This window comes from Chlorocebus sabaeus, chromosome 26 (genome assembly GCF_047675955.1).
Source record: "Chlorocebus sabaeus isolate Y175 chromosome 26, mChlSab1.0.hap1, whole genome shotgun sequence".
Taxonomy (NCBI): domain Eukaryota; kingdom Metazoa; phylum Chordata; class Mammalia; order Primates; family Cercopithecidae; genus Chlorocebus; species Chlorocebus sabaeus.
The window spans coordinates 16399359-16413392 of NC_132929.1; the positions used below are offsets into that span (position 1 = coordinate 16399359).

The 14034-nt window shown below is 45.6% G+C and overlaps 1 protein-coding gene and 1 non-coding gene across 3 annotated transcripts in view; one reads left to right on the forward strand and one right to left on the reverse strand.

Moving 5' to 3' along the window:
* Window positions 1-12169: 12169 nt before the first annotated feature.
* TRNAS-GCU (transfer RNA serine (anticodon GCU)) lies at window positions 12170-12251 on the reverse strand. The gene has a single exon. It is a non-coding gene; the product is annotated as a tRNA-Ser (tRNA).
* Window positions 12252-12373: 122 nt separating this feature from the next.
* KNL1 (kinetochore scaffold 1) overlaps window positions 12374-14034 on the forward strand; it is a 71206-nt gene continuing 69545 nt past the window's right edge. Inside the window, exon 1 of one of the 2 annotated variants that reach the window (XM_038009837.2) lies at window positions 12374-12725. The gene's annotated coding sequence lies outside the window, so the exon portion shown is untranslated. The remainder of the gene's footprint in view (window positions 12726-14034) is intronic. The other variant, XM_038009838.2, reaches the window with a different exon arrangement.

The window sequence follows — 14034 nt, forward strand, 5'->3', positions numbered from 1 at the left end:
ATTTTGTCCAACTCTTTGTTCAAAACGCCAAGAACCTGGACAACTTGCAGTCAAGACCCTCTAGTGGTAACGAGGAGGGGGAAAAATAATGATAAAAATTAGTAAGGGTTCTCCTGCCTGTTTTCTACTCATAGATACACAAATCTATATGTATTTCCTTTAATAAAAATGAGATCATGGCATACAAATTGTTCTGCAACTTGATTTTTTTTTTTTTTGAGACGGAGTCTCGCTCTGTCGCCCAGGCTGGAGGGCAGTGGCCGGATCTCAGCTCACTGCAAGCTCCGCCTCCCGGGTTTACGCCATTCTCCTGCCTCAGCCTCCCGAGCAGCTGGGACTACAGGCGCCCGCCACCTCGCCTGGCTAGTTTTTTGTATTTTTTAGTAGAGACGGGGTTTCACTGTGTTAGCCAGGATGGTCTCGATCTCCTGACCTCATGATCCGCCCGTCTCGGCCTCCCAAAGTGCTGGAATTATCTCTGTCACCCAGGCTGGAGTGCAGTGGTGCAATCTTGGCTCACTGTAACTTCCGCCTCCCGGGTTCAAACAATTCTGCCTCAGCCTCCCGAGTAGCTGGGACTACAGGTGTGCACCGCCACGCCCTGCTAATTTTTTAAAATATTTTTAGTACAGATGGGGTTTCAACATATTGGCCAGGCTGGTCTCAAACTCCTGACCTTGTGATCCGCCCACCTTAGTCTCCCAAAGTGCTGGGATAACAGGCGTGAGCCACCGTACCCGGACTTGATTTTTTTTTTTTTTTTTTAATAGCTGCATTGTGTTCCATTGTACTGCAATCTATCTCCTGTTGCTGGAATTTTAGGTATTTGCAGTTTTTCACTATTCTCAAACTATAGTAAACATCCTTATACCCTTCCACACTTGTAGCATAGTTTCTACAGGACAGTTTTTTTTTAGTGTAATTATGGGGTCAATGGCTTTAAATATAAATAGGTAATAGGAAACTGCCCTCCAAAAAGATTATACCAATTTTCATTCTCTCCAGCCATGTGAGAGGCTGAGGCAGCTGAATGCAGCAACTGAAAATGCAGCTGGTCCAGCAGCTGCATTTTTCAAGGTTGGCATTAGTTCCAGCCAGGGGTTGGAACCATGGGTTTTCCTGAATGTCTGTATCTTTTCATGGACGACCTAGACTTGCTTGAGTCAATCTTGCTTCCAAAGATTTGAGAGAAAATGGACTCATTTCAAAGCCTTTTTTTTTTTTTTTTTTTTCTGAGACAGAGTCTCGCTCTGTCGCCCAGGCTGGAGTGCAGTGGCCGGATCTCAGCTCACTGCAAGCTCCGCCTGCGGGGTTTTACGCCATTTTCCTGCCTCAGCCTCCCGAGCAGCTGGGACTACAGGCGCCCGCCACCTCGCCCGGCTAGTTTTTTGTATTTTTTAGTAGAGACGGGGTTTCACCGTGTTAGCCAGGATGGTCTCGATCTTGTGACCTCGTGATCCGCCCGTCTCGGCCTCCCAAAGTGCTGGGATTACAGGCTTGAGCCACCGCGCCCGGCCTCAAAGCCTTTTCAAGGTTTGGATGATGATCCTCAAGACTCACACATTCTAGAGCATACGATTATTGAAAACCAAAGATAGAAGCAGAGCAGCCATGGAATGTGACCAGTTTTTAGTTGGATAAGTTTACTATGGTCCTGACGAGGTATCATCACCAAAGGCACTCATTCTGCTTAGAACACTTGTCTTGTACATGGTGAACAATATTGTCTATGATTATGATTATTGTTTTCTTCCCCTCCAAGTCCTCTGTCACCCTTTTCTTTTCATTTGAAGCTTGTCCACGTTTTCAAAACTGCAACATTTTTGTCAGCCATTAACTAGGTGAAAACAGTTAAGAATTGCCTACTAAAGTTGAACACGCACATAACCAGTGACTCTACTTCTAGCTATCTACCTACAGAAACACTGTACATGTGCCCCCCAAGAGACATATAAAAACAGTCACAGCAGTGTTCTTGCAGCAAAAAATGGGAGATAACAAAAATATCCATCAATAAGAGAATGGATACCTAATTGTATGCTCAGACAATCGTAAACTCATCAGCAGTGAAAATGAATGAATTGTACGGATAAAACAGTGTCCAGTGACAGTCACAGATGAATACATTATATAAAATGAATACATTATATAAAATTCAAAAACAGACAAAACATATTTAAGACTACAAATATGTATAAATATGTATATTTGGTAAGAAAAACAAGAGGATGATTAACATGAAATTCAGAAAAATAGTTATCTTTGCCGGACATGGTGGCTCAGGCCTGGAATCCCAGCGCTTTGGGAGGCCAAGGCGGGCAGATCATGAGGTCAGGAGATTGAGACCATCTTGGCTAACACGGTGAAACCCCGTCTCTACTAAAAATACAAAAAATTAGCCAGGCGTGGTGACACACGCCTGCAATCCCAGCTACGCAGGAGGCTGAGGCAGGAGAATCTCATGAACCCGGGAGGTGGAGGTTGCAGTGAGCTGAGATGGCACCACTGCACTCCAGTCGTGGAGACACAGCGAGACCCATCTCAAACAAACAAACAAAACAAACAAACAAAAAGTAGTTATCTTTTTTTTTCTTTTTTTTTTTTTTTTTGAGACAGAGTCTCTGTCGCCCTGGCTGGAGTGCAGTGGCGGGATCTTGGCTCACTGCAACCTCTGCCTCCCGGGTTCAAGCGATTCTCCTGCCTCAGCCTCTCAAGTAGCTGGGATTATAGGCGCCCGCCACTATTTTTTTTTTTTTTTTTTTTAAGTAGAGACAGGGTTTCACCATGTTGGCGAGGCTGGTCTCAAACTCCTGACCTCGTGATCTGCCCACCTCGGCCTTCCAAAGTGCTGAGATTACAGGTGTGAGCCACTGTGCCCGGCCAAAGTAGTTATCTTTTTGGTGGGAGGATGCCTCCAGGAAGGGACATACAGGAAGCATCAAAGGTGCTAGTAATCTGCCACCTGCCAAGAGGGTAGAAAAAATAATAATAATAATTTTTAAAAAAAGAAACAAAGGGGCTCGTAATGTTCCATCTTTCAAGCTGGGTTGTGTATATACAGCATTGCTTTTTTTTTTTTTGCTTGCTTGCTTTTTTTTTTTCTTTCTTTCTTTTTTTTTTTTCAGAGACAAGGTCCTGCTCTGTTGCCCAGGCTGGAGTGCAGTGGCATGATCATGGCTCACTGTAGTCTTGACCTCCCAGGTTCAAGTGATCCTCCCACTTCAGCCTCCTGAGTAGCTGGGACCACAGGCATACACCACCACGCCCAGCTAATTTTTACATTTTTGGTAGAGACAGGGTTTTGCCATGTTTCCCAGGCTGGTCTGGAACTCTTGGGCTCAAGTGCTTCACCTATTTGAGCTTCTTGAGTAGCTGAGAATGTAGGTGCATACCACCACACCTGGCTGATTTTTAATTTTTTGTAGAGACAGGGTCTCACTGTGTTACCTAGGCTGGTCTGGAACTACTGGCCTCGAGCGATCCTCCCTGACCTTGGCCTCCGAAAGTGCTGGGATTATATGTGTGAGCCACTGCACCCGGCCTTATTATTGTTATTTTTAAACTGTGCAGGCATATTACATTACATATGTACATATTGTATCATTGTGTAATACTATCAAGATGAAACTTTCAAACAAGTATTAAAATATCTCACCTCTTTTTTTAACCTTTGGTTATCTCTGAAATAGTGACTCTCCTCTTTCAGTCTCACTGCACAACTCTTTAAGATCCATTTGACCTTCACACAGCTGGTGGGTGCTACTCCAAAGTGCCTAGACCATGGGTCATTTTCACCAGTGATGGAAAGATAACACCATACACCTAGTATTATGGAAACTAAATGATAAGCAATAATTAATAATTTGCAAAAATGGGGTGGGCGCGGTGGCTCATGCCTGTAATCCCAGCACTTTGGGAGGCGAGGCAGGCAGATCATGAGGTCAGGAGATCGAGACCATCCTGGCTGACACGGTGAAACCCTATCTCTACTAAAAATACAAAAAAAAAATTAGCCGGGCATGGTGGTGGGCGCCTGTAGTCCCAGCTACTCGGGAGGCTGAGGCAGGAGAATGGCATGAACGGGAGGTGGAGCTTGCAGTGAGCTGAGATTGCGCCACTTCACTCCAGCCTGGGCGACAGAGCAAGACTCCATCTCAGTAATAATAATAATAATAATAATAATAACTTGCAAAAATGACTAACTGCTTTTATTTGCCTTAGCAGATTCAAATATGACTCCTCCATCATAAAAGAACCGAGGGATCTAAAAGCAGTTTATGGCTTTGGAATTCTAGACCCAGCATGCTTTCCAACACAGAGAGCCCAAGAACTTGTGTCTTCTATCTCTTCATTACCAAGGCACCTAGACAAAAGGTTCCTGAAAATGTTTCCGTAATTAAAGTAAATAATAAGTGATGCAATTATTCTGGTTCATTTTTCTTTTTTTTTTTCTTTTTTTTTTTTTTGAGACGGAGTCTGGCTCTGTCACCCAGGCTGGAGTGCAGTGGCCGGATCTCTGCTCACCGCAAGCTCCTCCTCCCGGGTTTACGCCATTCTCCTGCCTCAGCCTCCCGAGTAGCTGGGACTACAGGCGCCCGCCACCTCGCCCGGCTAGTTTTTTGTACTTTTTAGTAGAGACGGGGTTTCACCGTGTTAGCCAGGATGGTCTCGATCTCCTGACCTCGTGATCCGCCCATCTCGGCCTCCCAAAGTGCTGGGATTACAGGCTTGAGCCACCGCGCCCGGCCTCTGGTTCTTTTTTCTTTCCAACATTCCAAATGTTGAAGTTAAAGTAGTTCAGGAATTTTAAAAGGAAAGCTTTATATCTGATCTAAATGCCAAATCTTCCAGAGTCACAATTGAAGCAAAATCACACGGATTAGTAATTTTATAAGCCAAGATACGCCAGAAACTGCCAGTAAACTACAGAAGCTAGATGAGCGATATGAAAGAGATTCTCCCTCACACCCCTCCTATGGAACCAATCCTGCTGACACCTTGATCTCAGACTTTAGCCTCCAGAACTGGGAGACAATACATTTTTGTTTTTTAAGCAAAATTTTTTGGGTTTTTTTGAGACAGCCTGTCCCCCAGGCTAGAGTGCAGTAGCATAATCATGGCTCACTGCAGCCTGTAACTCCTGGGTTGAAATGATCCTCCTGCCTCAGCCTCCCGAGTAGCTGGGCCCACAGGTATGCACACCCATGCCTAGCTAATTTTTTTTTTTTTGAGATGGAGTCTCACTCTGTCTCCCAGGCTGGAGTGCAGTGGCACAATCTTGGCTCACTGCAACATCCATCTCCTGGGTTTAAGTGATTCTCCTGCCTCAGCCTCTTGGGTAGCTGGGATTACAGGTGCATGCCACCACGCCCAGCTAATTTTTGTATTTTTAGTAGAGACGGGTTTTTGCCACATTGGCCAGGCTGGTCTCAAACTCCTGACCTTAGGTGATCTGCCCGCCTCGGCCTCTCAAAGTGCTGGGATTACAGGCGTGAGTCACCACGCTCGGCCACCTGGCTAATTTTCTTAATTTTAATTTTATTTTGTGTAGAGACAGGGTCTCACTGTATTATCAGGCTGGTCTGGACCTCTTGGCCTCAAGTAGTCCTTCCACTTGGCCTGTCACCATGCTGGGATTACAGGCATAAGCCATGGCACCTGGCCTCAAAAAAGAATTTTAACGCTTTGCATCTTGGGCTGAAATAAAGGCCACCTCTGATACTTACTAGGTTATATAAAAAATGACTACTGACAGTCATTGAAAGGAGAGTTGATAGGAAGTGATCCTTTCAGTGAGTTCCCAGAGACCGATATTAAGGAACTATTTCAGTTTTTTTAAAACTAAAAAATCAAAACAAAACATTTTGGCTGGGTGCAGTAGCCCACGCCTGTAATCCCAGCACTTTGGGAGGCCGAGGCGGGCGGATCACGAGGTCAGGAGATCAACAGCATCCTGGCTAACACAGTGAAACCCCGTCTCTACTGAGAAATAGAAAAAATCAGCCGGGCGTAGCGGGAGGCTGAGGCAGGAGAATGGCGTGAACCCGAGAGGCGGAGCTTACAGTGAGCTGAAATCGTGCCACTGCACTCCAGCCTGGGCGACAGAGTGAGACTCCGTCTCAAAAAACAAAACAAAACAAAACAAAACATTTTTTCAGATGTCAAGTTTCTGTGTTATTCAATAATTTAAAAATCAGAATTCTAAGCCAGGCAGGGTGGCTCACACCTGTAATTCCAGCACTTTGGGAGGCTGAGGGGGCAGATCACCTGAGGTCGGGAGTTTGAGACCAGCCTGGCCAACATGATGAAACTCCATCTCTACTAAAAATACAAAAATTAGCTGGGCGTGGTGTGGCGTGCATCTGTAATCCCACGTACTCGGGAAACTGAGACAACAGAATTGCTTGAACCTGGGTGACAGAGGTTGCAGTGAGCTGAGGTTGCGCCACTGCACTATGGCCTGAGTGACGGAGTGACTCCGTCTCAAAAAAAAAAAATCAGAATAAACAACTGGCTAACTATCCATCACCACCTCAGCTTGAGATATACCATCAAGTGTTATTCCCTATTTCCCCGAGTCTTTGGCATTTACTCATTCATCTTGGCTTTCCTAAACAATGTTTCTAAAACTTGATTTCCGTTTTGCTCTACTGATCTTCAATATGAAAATGTTTAGTTTTCAGTTCAGTAGACGTTCCTAGAAGCTGTTGTAGTATTTTCACACGATAGCATGCATCTCAGGGAATGATTTCAGCAAAGAAAAACGTTTTGGGTCGGTGTTGCAGACTCAAAGTAGAATGCACGGATTCACTATGGAGCCTTTCCAGACCCTGTCATCACTGTGTTCCCAGAGATGGTTCTCCAGTGAGAGAACCTGATGGTAAGGAACAAATTGACTTCACTTCTGTCATTGCTTGCCTCTCAAAACCAGTCTTTGTAAGTCTTGGAGCCTGAGGTCTGGGTTTTTCTTGCAAGAGTTAAGAAATAAACTTTAAATGTGTCAAAAAAAAAAAAAAAAAGCCAAACCAACCAAACAAAAACAAAGCATTGATTTCAATTCTTCCTTCAGAGCTATGTCATATAAGGGCAGCTGCTGACACATATAGCCTGTCTGGGCTGTGGACCAGTTTATTATTTCATAATAAACATTGGTTGGCCAGGCGCGGTGGGTCAAGCCTGTAATCCCAGCACTTTGGGAGGCCGAGACGGGCGGATCACGAGGTCAGGAGATCGAGACCATCCTGGCTAACATGGTGAAACCCCATCTCTACTAAAAAAATACAAAAAACTAGCCGGGCGTGGTGGCGGGCGCCTGTAGTCCCAGCTGCTCGGGAGGCTGAGGCAGGAGAATGACGTGAATCCGGGAGGCGGAGCTTGCAGTGAGCCGAGATGGCGCCACTGTGCTCCACCCTGGGCAACAGAGCGAGACTCCATCTCAAAAAAAATAAAAATAAAAATAAACCTTGGCCATTGATTCCCAGAGAACCTCATTTTCAAAAGAGGGAACTGGTCCTCTTAAAGCTGGCCCCAGATAATGAAGACCCATTACCTGACACCCCAATAGTAAAAGAGCTGAAATACCTTGGTAATATATTTATGCAACAGTCCTTTCTTGCGGTCTTCCAGAGGTTGAAGTCCCCTGCAGTAGTTGAGGATAGTATTTGCAAGGAAGAACATCGGTGTTGGTAGAGAATGGTTTCTTTGAGCTGTGGTTTGTTGAAGAATTTGGAGAGTTAAGAGATCTCTGTAGACAGAGCATCCATCCCTGTAGATAAGAGCATCTTGTCCGAGTCTTGCGGTAGCTCAGCTGTTCCAGTAGATGGCGCCTCTAACTCTTTTCCTGTCAGCTGCTGCTGCTTTTTTTTTTTTTTCCCCCTGAGACAGAGTCTCGCTCTGTGGCCCAGGCTGGAGTGCAGGGGCGCGATCTCGGCTCACTGCAAGCTCCGCCTCCCGGATTCATGCCATTCTCCTGCCTCAGCCTCCCGAGTAGCTGGACCACAAGCGCCAGCCACCATGCCCGGCTAATTTTTTTTATTTTTAGTAGAGATGGGGTTTCACCCTGTTAGCCAGGATGGTCTCGATTTCCTGACCTCGTGATCCACCCACCTCGGCCTCCCAAAGTGCTGGGATTACGGGCGTGAGCCACCGCGCCCGGCTTTCCTGTCAGCTTCTTACAAGTTTCTCTTTCCTCTAATTCAAATACTTCTTTACCTTGACTTTTTTTTTTTTGAGACGGAGTCTCGCTCTGTCGCCCAGGCTGGAGTGCAGTGGACCGATCACGCCTCACCGCAGCCTCAACCTCCGAGGCTCAAGCCATCCTCCCACCTCAGCCTCTGTAGGACTACAGGCGCTAGCCACCACACCAGCCTCTTTTTTCTCTTTTCCCTTTCTTTCTGTGTTTTTGTTTGTTTGTTTGTTTAAATAGAGACAGATTCTCCCTGTGTTGCTTGGGCTAGTCTCGAACGCCGGGACCCAAGCAATCATCCCACCTCAGCCTTCCAGAGTGCTGGAATTACAGGTGTGAGCCACTGTACTCAGCCTAAAAAAGTGAGTTTTCAACTCATAATTTTTTTTTCTCTATATTCTGCCAGTACATTTCATTTTCACAACTTCTACAGCTGAAGATTTTCCTTTGAAAAAATAATCTTCCCAGCCCGTGCAGCACGACGTCCCATCCAGCATGGTCAACATGGTGATGCTGTGGGACAATCAAAAGATGGGAGAGACCGAACAGAGTGAGTTGAGGAAATGTCTTTATTAAAACGTGATCACCTGGGTCAGTAGGACTAGCGTCCAGGAAAGTCCGGGACAAAGAAAGCAGCCACCTTTTAAGCAGTCAGTGGCTGGGAGCAACGTGATGCAGGAAGCGGACTTACAGAAGCGAGAACAAAGAGAGTTGATCAGTCTTTTACTTTTATCTATGTTACATGTTCCACATCCCTGAGAAATCAACCTTGTATCAACCTTGTAACTTTGCAGCTGCCCTAGGGAGGTGAAGCAGGAACTCGCTGAGCCTCAAGGAATGTGAAACTAGCAAGTACAGATAAGGCTCGCTGAGCACGGAAGGAAAAACAAGCAGTTAGTATTCTTCTCCAACTTAGAGTGGCCGCGGGGAGTGGCGGGGAAGGTGGCTACACTACACTTAGCTTTTGAAGGAAAAAGTAAAAAATTTTGGTTGTCTTTGATTATACTTGTAAAATTCATGAGTTCCTTCTACAATGAAATCCCGCGTCTCCTAAAAATACAAAAATTAACAGCGTGGTGGCACACCCCTGTAATCCCAGTTACTGGGAAGGCTGAGGCAGACCTGCTTGAACCTGGGAGGTGGAGGTTGCAGTGAGTGGAGATAGTGCTACTGCACTCCAGCTTGGGCGACAGAGCGAGACCCTGTCTCAAAAAAAAAAAAAAAAAAAGAAAAAGAAAGAAAATCTACCCATACTCTGCACAGCCTATAGTCATCACTGCAAGAAGCTAGCAAACCTCAGAAAATGATGCAGCCCTGGCGTCTCTAGAGAAGTTGCAGCACTAATGGGCAATGTAAGTAAAAATCTATTTTCAAATGCATTCCCGGCACTTTCCTGGCATGTGCTGGGAAAAGCCTAGCAGGCTACAGAAGGGTCTAGGAGGGTTACAAAGGTCCAGAAGCAAGAGAGAGCACAGGGGCTAGTTGAAATGGAAGAGGGAGCTGCAGGTTGCAGGGCTTGTTGATGGGGGTGACCTCTAAGCTGAGATCCAAAGGAGGAGCGGCAGCCAGCCAGGAAGTGACATGATGGGAAAGAAGAGGGTGGGGTCAGGGGTGTGTTGCCGTGAGAGGAGCAGGGACAGTATCTACAAACGTGTTATGGAAAGAGAAAAAAATCCTACTGAAGGAAAGGTAAGATCAGTGTCTCCAGGGAGATTTAGAAAGGTATCTCTCAGGGGCTCTTAACCTTTTTTTTGGTGACATAGACCCTTTGGCAGTCTGGGGAAGTCTAAGGATCTCATCTCAGAATTTTTTTTTAAAATTTTGATTAAATTTTTAAACTTTTTTGTAGAGACAGGGGTCTCACTATGTTGCCCAGACTGTCTTTGAACTCCCGGACTCATGGGCTGCTCCTGCCTTGACCTTCCAAAGTGCTGAGATTCAGGCATGAGCCACCATGCCTGGCCAGAATGTTGTTTTTAAGTGCATAAAATTAAATATGTTGGAATACAAAGGCAACCAATTGTGTTGGAATAGTTGCCAAAATATTCTCAAAATTTGTGATGTAATAATATAATAATGCATGCACTTTTTTTTTTTCTTTGATGGAGTCTTGCTCTGTTGCCCAGGCTGGAATGCAGTGGCACGATTTCGGCTCACTACAACCACCACCTCCTGGGTTCAAGCAATTCTCCTGCCTCGGCCTCCCAGGTACCTGGGACTACAGGCACATGCCACCACGCCTGGGTAACTTTTGTATTTTTAGTAGAGACAGGGTTTCACCGTGTTGGCCAGGCTGGTCTTGAACTCCTGACCTCAAATGATCCACCCGCCTCAGCCTCCCAAAGTGCTGGGATTACAGGCGTGTGCCGCCGCGCCCGGCTTAATGCATGCACTTCTTTATGAATGCGTAACATTACAAGATCTAATAGCACGTCTAAAAATTACCGTAATTTTGAAGTAGCAATGAGCGTAAAGCAATAACAGTAATCTGGTATAAAAATATCTGTGATTTCTATTAGTGACAAAATAATGGATAAGGTTAACATTACTGTAGTGAGCTGCTTACCGTTACTGAAGAATGTGCTTTCAATTAGGGAGTATGGAAATAAGGATGAAATCTTTATTCTGAACCAAATAATCCACTGAATTCTATCCATGGACCCCTTGGAAATGCATGGAACCCAGCAGAAACCCTTCCTAGCAGCAGGGTGGAGAATGCATTGGAGAGCAAGGCTAAGGAAGGTTGACTCAATGTCCTGAGCCCAAGGAGGTATCAACATTCCCAACGGATTTGGATCTTTAACAGGAAGGAGCCACTGGAGCCAGCAGAGAATGGGGCCACTGCTTTCCATACTCAGTGCCCAAACCTTGCTGAAGCACCTGCCAGGTGCTGGGTTGTGGAGCATGGTGCAACGCAGACAGCCTTGTGGAGGAGAGAATCTGTAAACCATGGCTTCAAAAGATTGATAAATACTGATTATTAATCTATAGCACAGTATAGGATTGATAAATACTGATTATTAATCTACAGCACAGATTAGGAGGGTGATTAAGCCAGCGTCCAGTAGATTTGGGTTACACTCTCCTTTCTACAATTTAGAAGCTGATAACCTCGGGCAAGCTAATCTTTCAGTCTCCTCATCTGTAAAATGGAGTGATAAAAATATCTGTCATGATCAAGGGTTATAGTGATGTGCCTGTAGATAATAAATACCGGATAAATAAAGTGTCTCGTGGTAGCTTTTGAAGTGAAACCTGGTATTTCATAATCCGGACAGGTGTTAAAAACCCGAGTAAGAGTGTACAATAATTGAAACTCCTCAGTTAGGGGCTATGTTAAAGTTGGAACACAGCAGCATTGGAACATATGGGATGGTAATAATTGTGGAATTCTATACACTGTTGTTAACTTCATATAAAAATAAATTAAATTCAGCGCGTTTTCTGATTCCTGGAAAGTCTCTTTCCCTCCCTTTTCTTTATCTGTGATGTCGGAACGTTCCAAATACTGTATTTCAACTATTTCATACCTGAGATTGATGGTGCCGGATTAATTGAGTAATAAATAATGAGTATTCAACTTTTTCCGCTCTGCAAATTTACTTTGGTTATTAAAAAAATTTATTCCGCTCAGCCGGGCGCAGTGGCTCACACCTGTAATCCCAGCACTTTGGGAGGCCAAGGCAGGCGGATCACGAGGTCAGGAGATCGAGACCATCCTGGCTAATACGGTAAAAGCCCCGTCTCTACCCAAAATACAAAAAATTAGCCGGGCTTGGTGGCGGCGCCTGTAGTCCCAGCCACTTGGGAGGTTGAGGTAGGAGAATGGCATATACTCGGGAGGTGGAGCTTGCAGTGAGCCAAGGCGCGCCACTGCACTCCAGCCTGGGCGACAGAGCAAGACCCCGTCTCAAAAAAAAAAAAAAATTTTATTCCGCTCTGCAAATTTACTTCGGTTATAAACAAAAACGTTTGCTATTACCCCGACGAGGATGGGATTCGAACCCACGCGTGCAGAGCACAATGGATTAGCAGTCCATCGCCTTAACCACTCGGCCACCTCGTCCCCGAAGCAGACAGTTTCCTGATTGCTATAGGGAGTAATATCAAGGGGATGTGACGCAATGTTATGGAAGCCGCCATTTTGTACGGAAGCCAAAATCCAATCATTTCCTTAGCAAGCAATCGAAAGAAGATGGCCGCTCCCATGTTTGTTGGGGAGGTCTGCAGTGGGCAGGGGCAGAGGAAATTCGGTCGAAAATGAGATAAACTTGAAGGAAATAAAATTGGCACGGAGGCTAGGAAAGTAGTTTCCTTAAAGGAGTCTTAGAAACAGGGTTGGTGTGGCGCCTAAGGGGCGGAGCCGACGCGTAGAGCCGCTTTGCGCGTGCGCAGCACCTAGGCGGTTAGATTTGAATACTTCGCTGAGGCGAGCCGGGCGTTGTGTGGTGACGGCTAGAGGCGGCGCTGAGTTTCCGCTCTGAGGAGCGTGTGGACCCCAAACCTGCGCAAAATTTGTCGAGCAGGTGGGCCACGGCAGGTAAAGAGAATGACCCTTTCCTTCTGGGCTCCAGGGAAGGCTTCGGGTTTTGTCTGGGCGCCCTGAAGTTCCCGCGGCGGGAGGTGGGGAACAATCCCTCAGCCTGGCGGCCTCCGTTAGCGCCGGGCCGAGTAGACGCCTCTGCCCCGGGCCGGGCACACTGTGCTCTTTTTTCGTCTCCTCGGCCTGTAGGTGATGGCGCCTCCCGCTTCCCTAATACTTTTCCGCCCGCACCTGGGCCCCTCCGGCCACCCGGCTCGGGCTGCTTGTCGGTCGCTCCCTTGGCGTCCCCTTCTGCCTCGCCCTGCGGTCTTCTGTCAGGGCTCGCGGACTCTTCTTGCACCCCTGCTGCTCTTCCCTAGGGACCTCTATCTAGGCTGTTTGTATTTCTCACTTAAGCTTTTCTTGGCTCTAAATGAAGTGACAGCAATGAGTGATTTTAAAATTCTTAGCTCTTCGTGGTTTAAGGTGTCTGCTCGGAGTGCTGGCGGCACGTAACAGATTTTTCGTTTCCTGCAGATACAGCATTAACAAATAAAGCCAATATTAGTACTCCGCAAATTAGTTTTTAAAAATCCTTCTCCGTTCATTATTCCTCAGGATTTAAGCCCCCGTTCTTGATGTTTATTTAAATACTCAAGTTTGAGGGGGAAAAAAATATTGCCGATTGGAATTTCAGATAGGTTTAATAGGCATTAACAGAGACAGGATGTGGATGAAGACCAAAGCAGAAGCTTATTCCAGTCTAGATATTAAAATTGACGTTTTCACTTCCGTCTAATCCCGTAGGTATTTATTGGGTTCGTTATCTTGTGATAGGGCTGGGGACAGATGATTCAGAGTCCCAAATCTAGAGGGGTTTACAATCCAGAAAGGGAAGTAAACTAATATACCCAAATAACTAGAATACAAGACAGAATGTAAAAGATTATACGACATTCTAAAGTGGAGTGGGAGCACAGAAAAGGGAGAGCTTATTTGATGTTTTTGGTGATGGATTTGTGGAGAAGACCGCATTTGAGGTGGATGTTCGTTGGAGAGATGATTTACAGAGATGGGAGTTAATATATGGTAAAATTTTGGTAATTAAAGGTTAGGGTCAAAGCAGTATAATTCTTGACTTTGTGAATGGCTGGAAATCTTTACAAGATGATAAATACGTGTAAATTGAATAAAATGTTTGGAATGGTGGTATTAATGATGTATTCGATGTTAAATAATAGACTGTAAAAGATACTGACTCCAGATATTAACAGTCAAACAGTGCGGTCCAATAGGGCTTCCTGTGAAAATGATAATGTTTTGTATC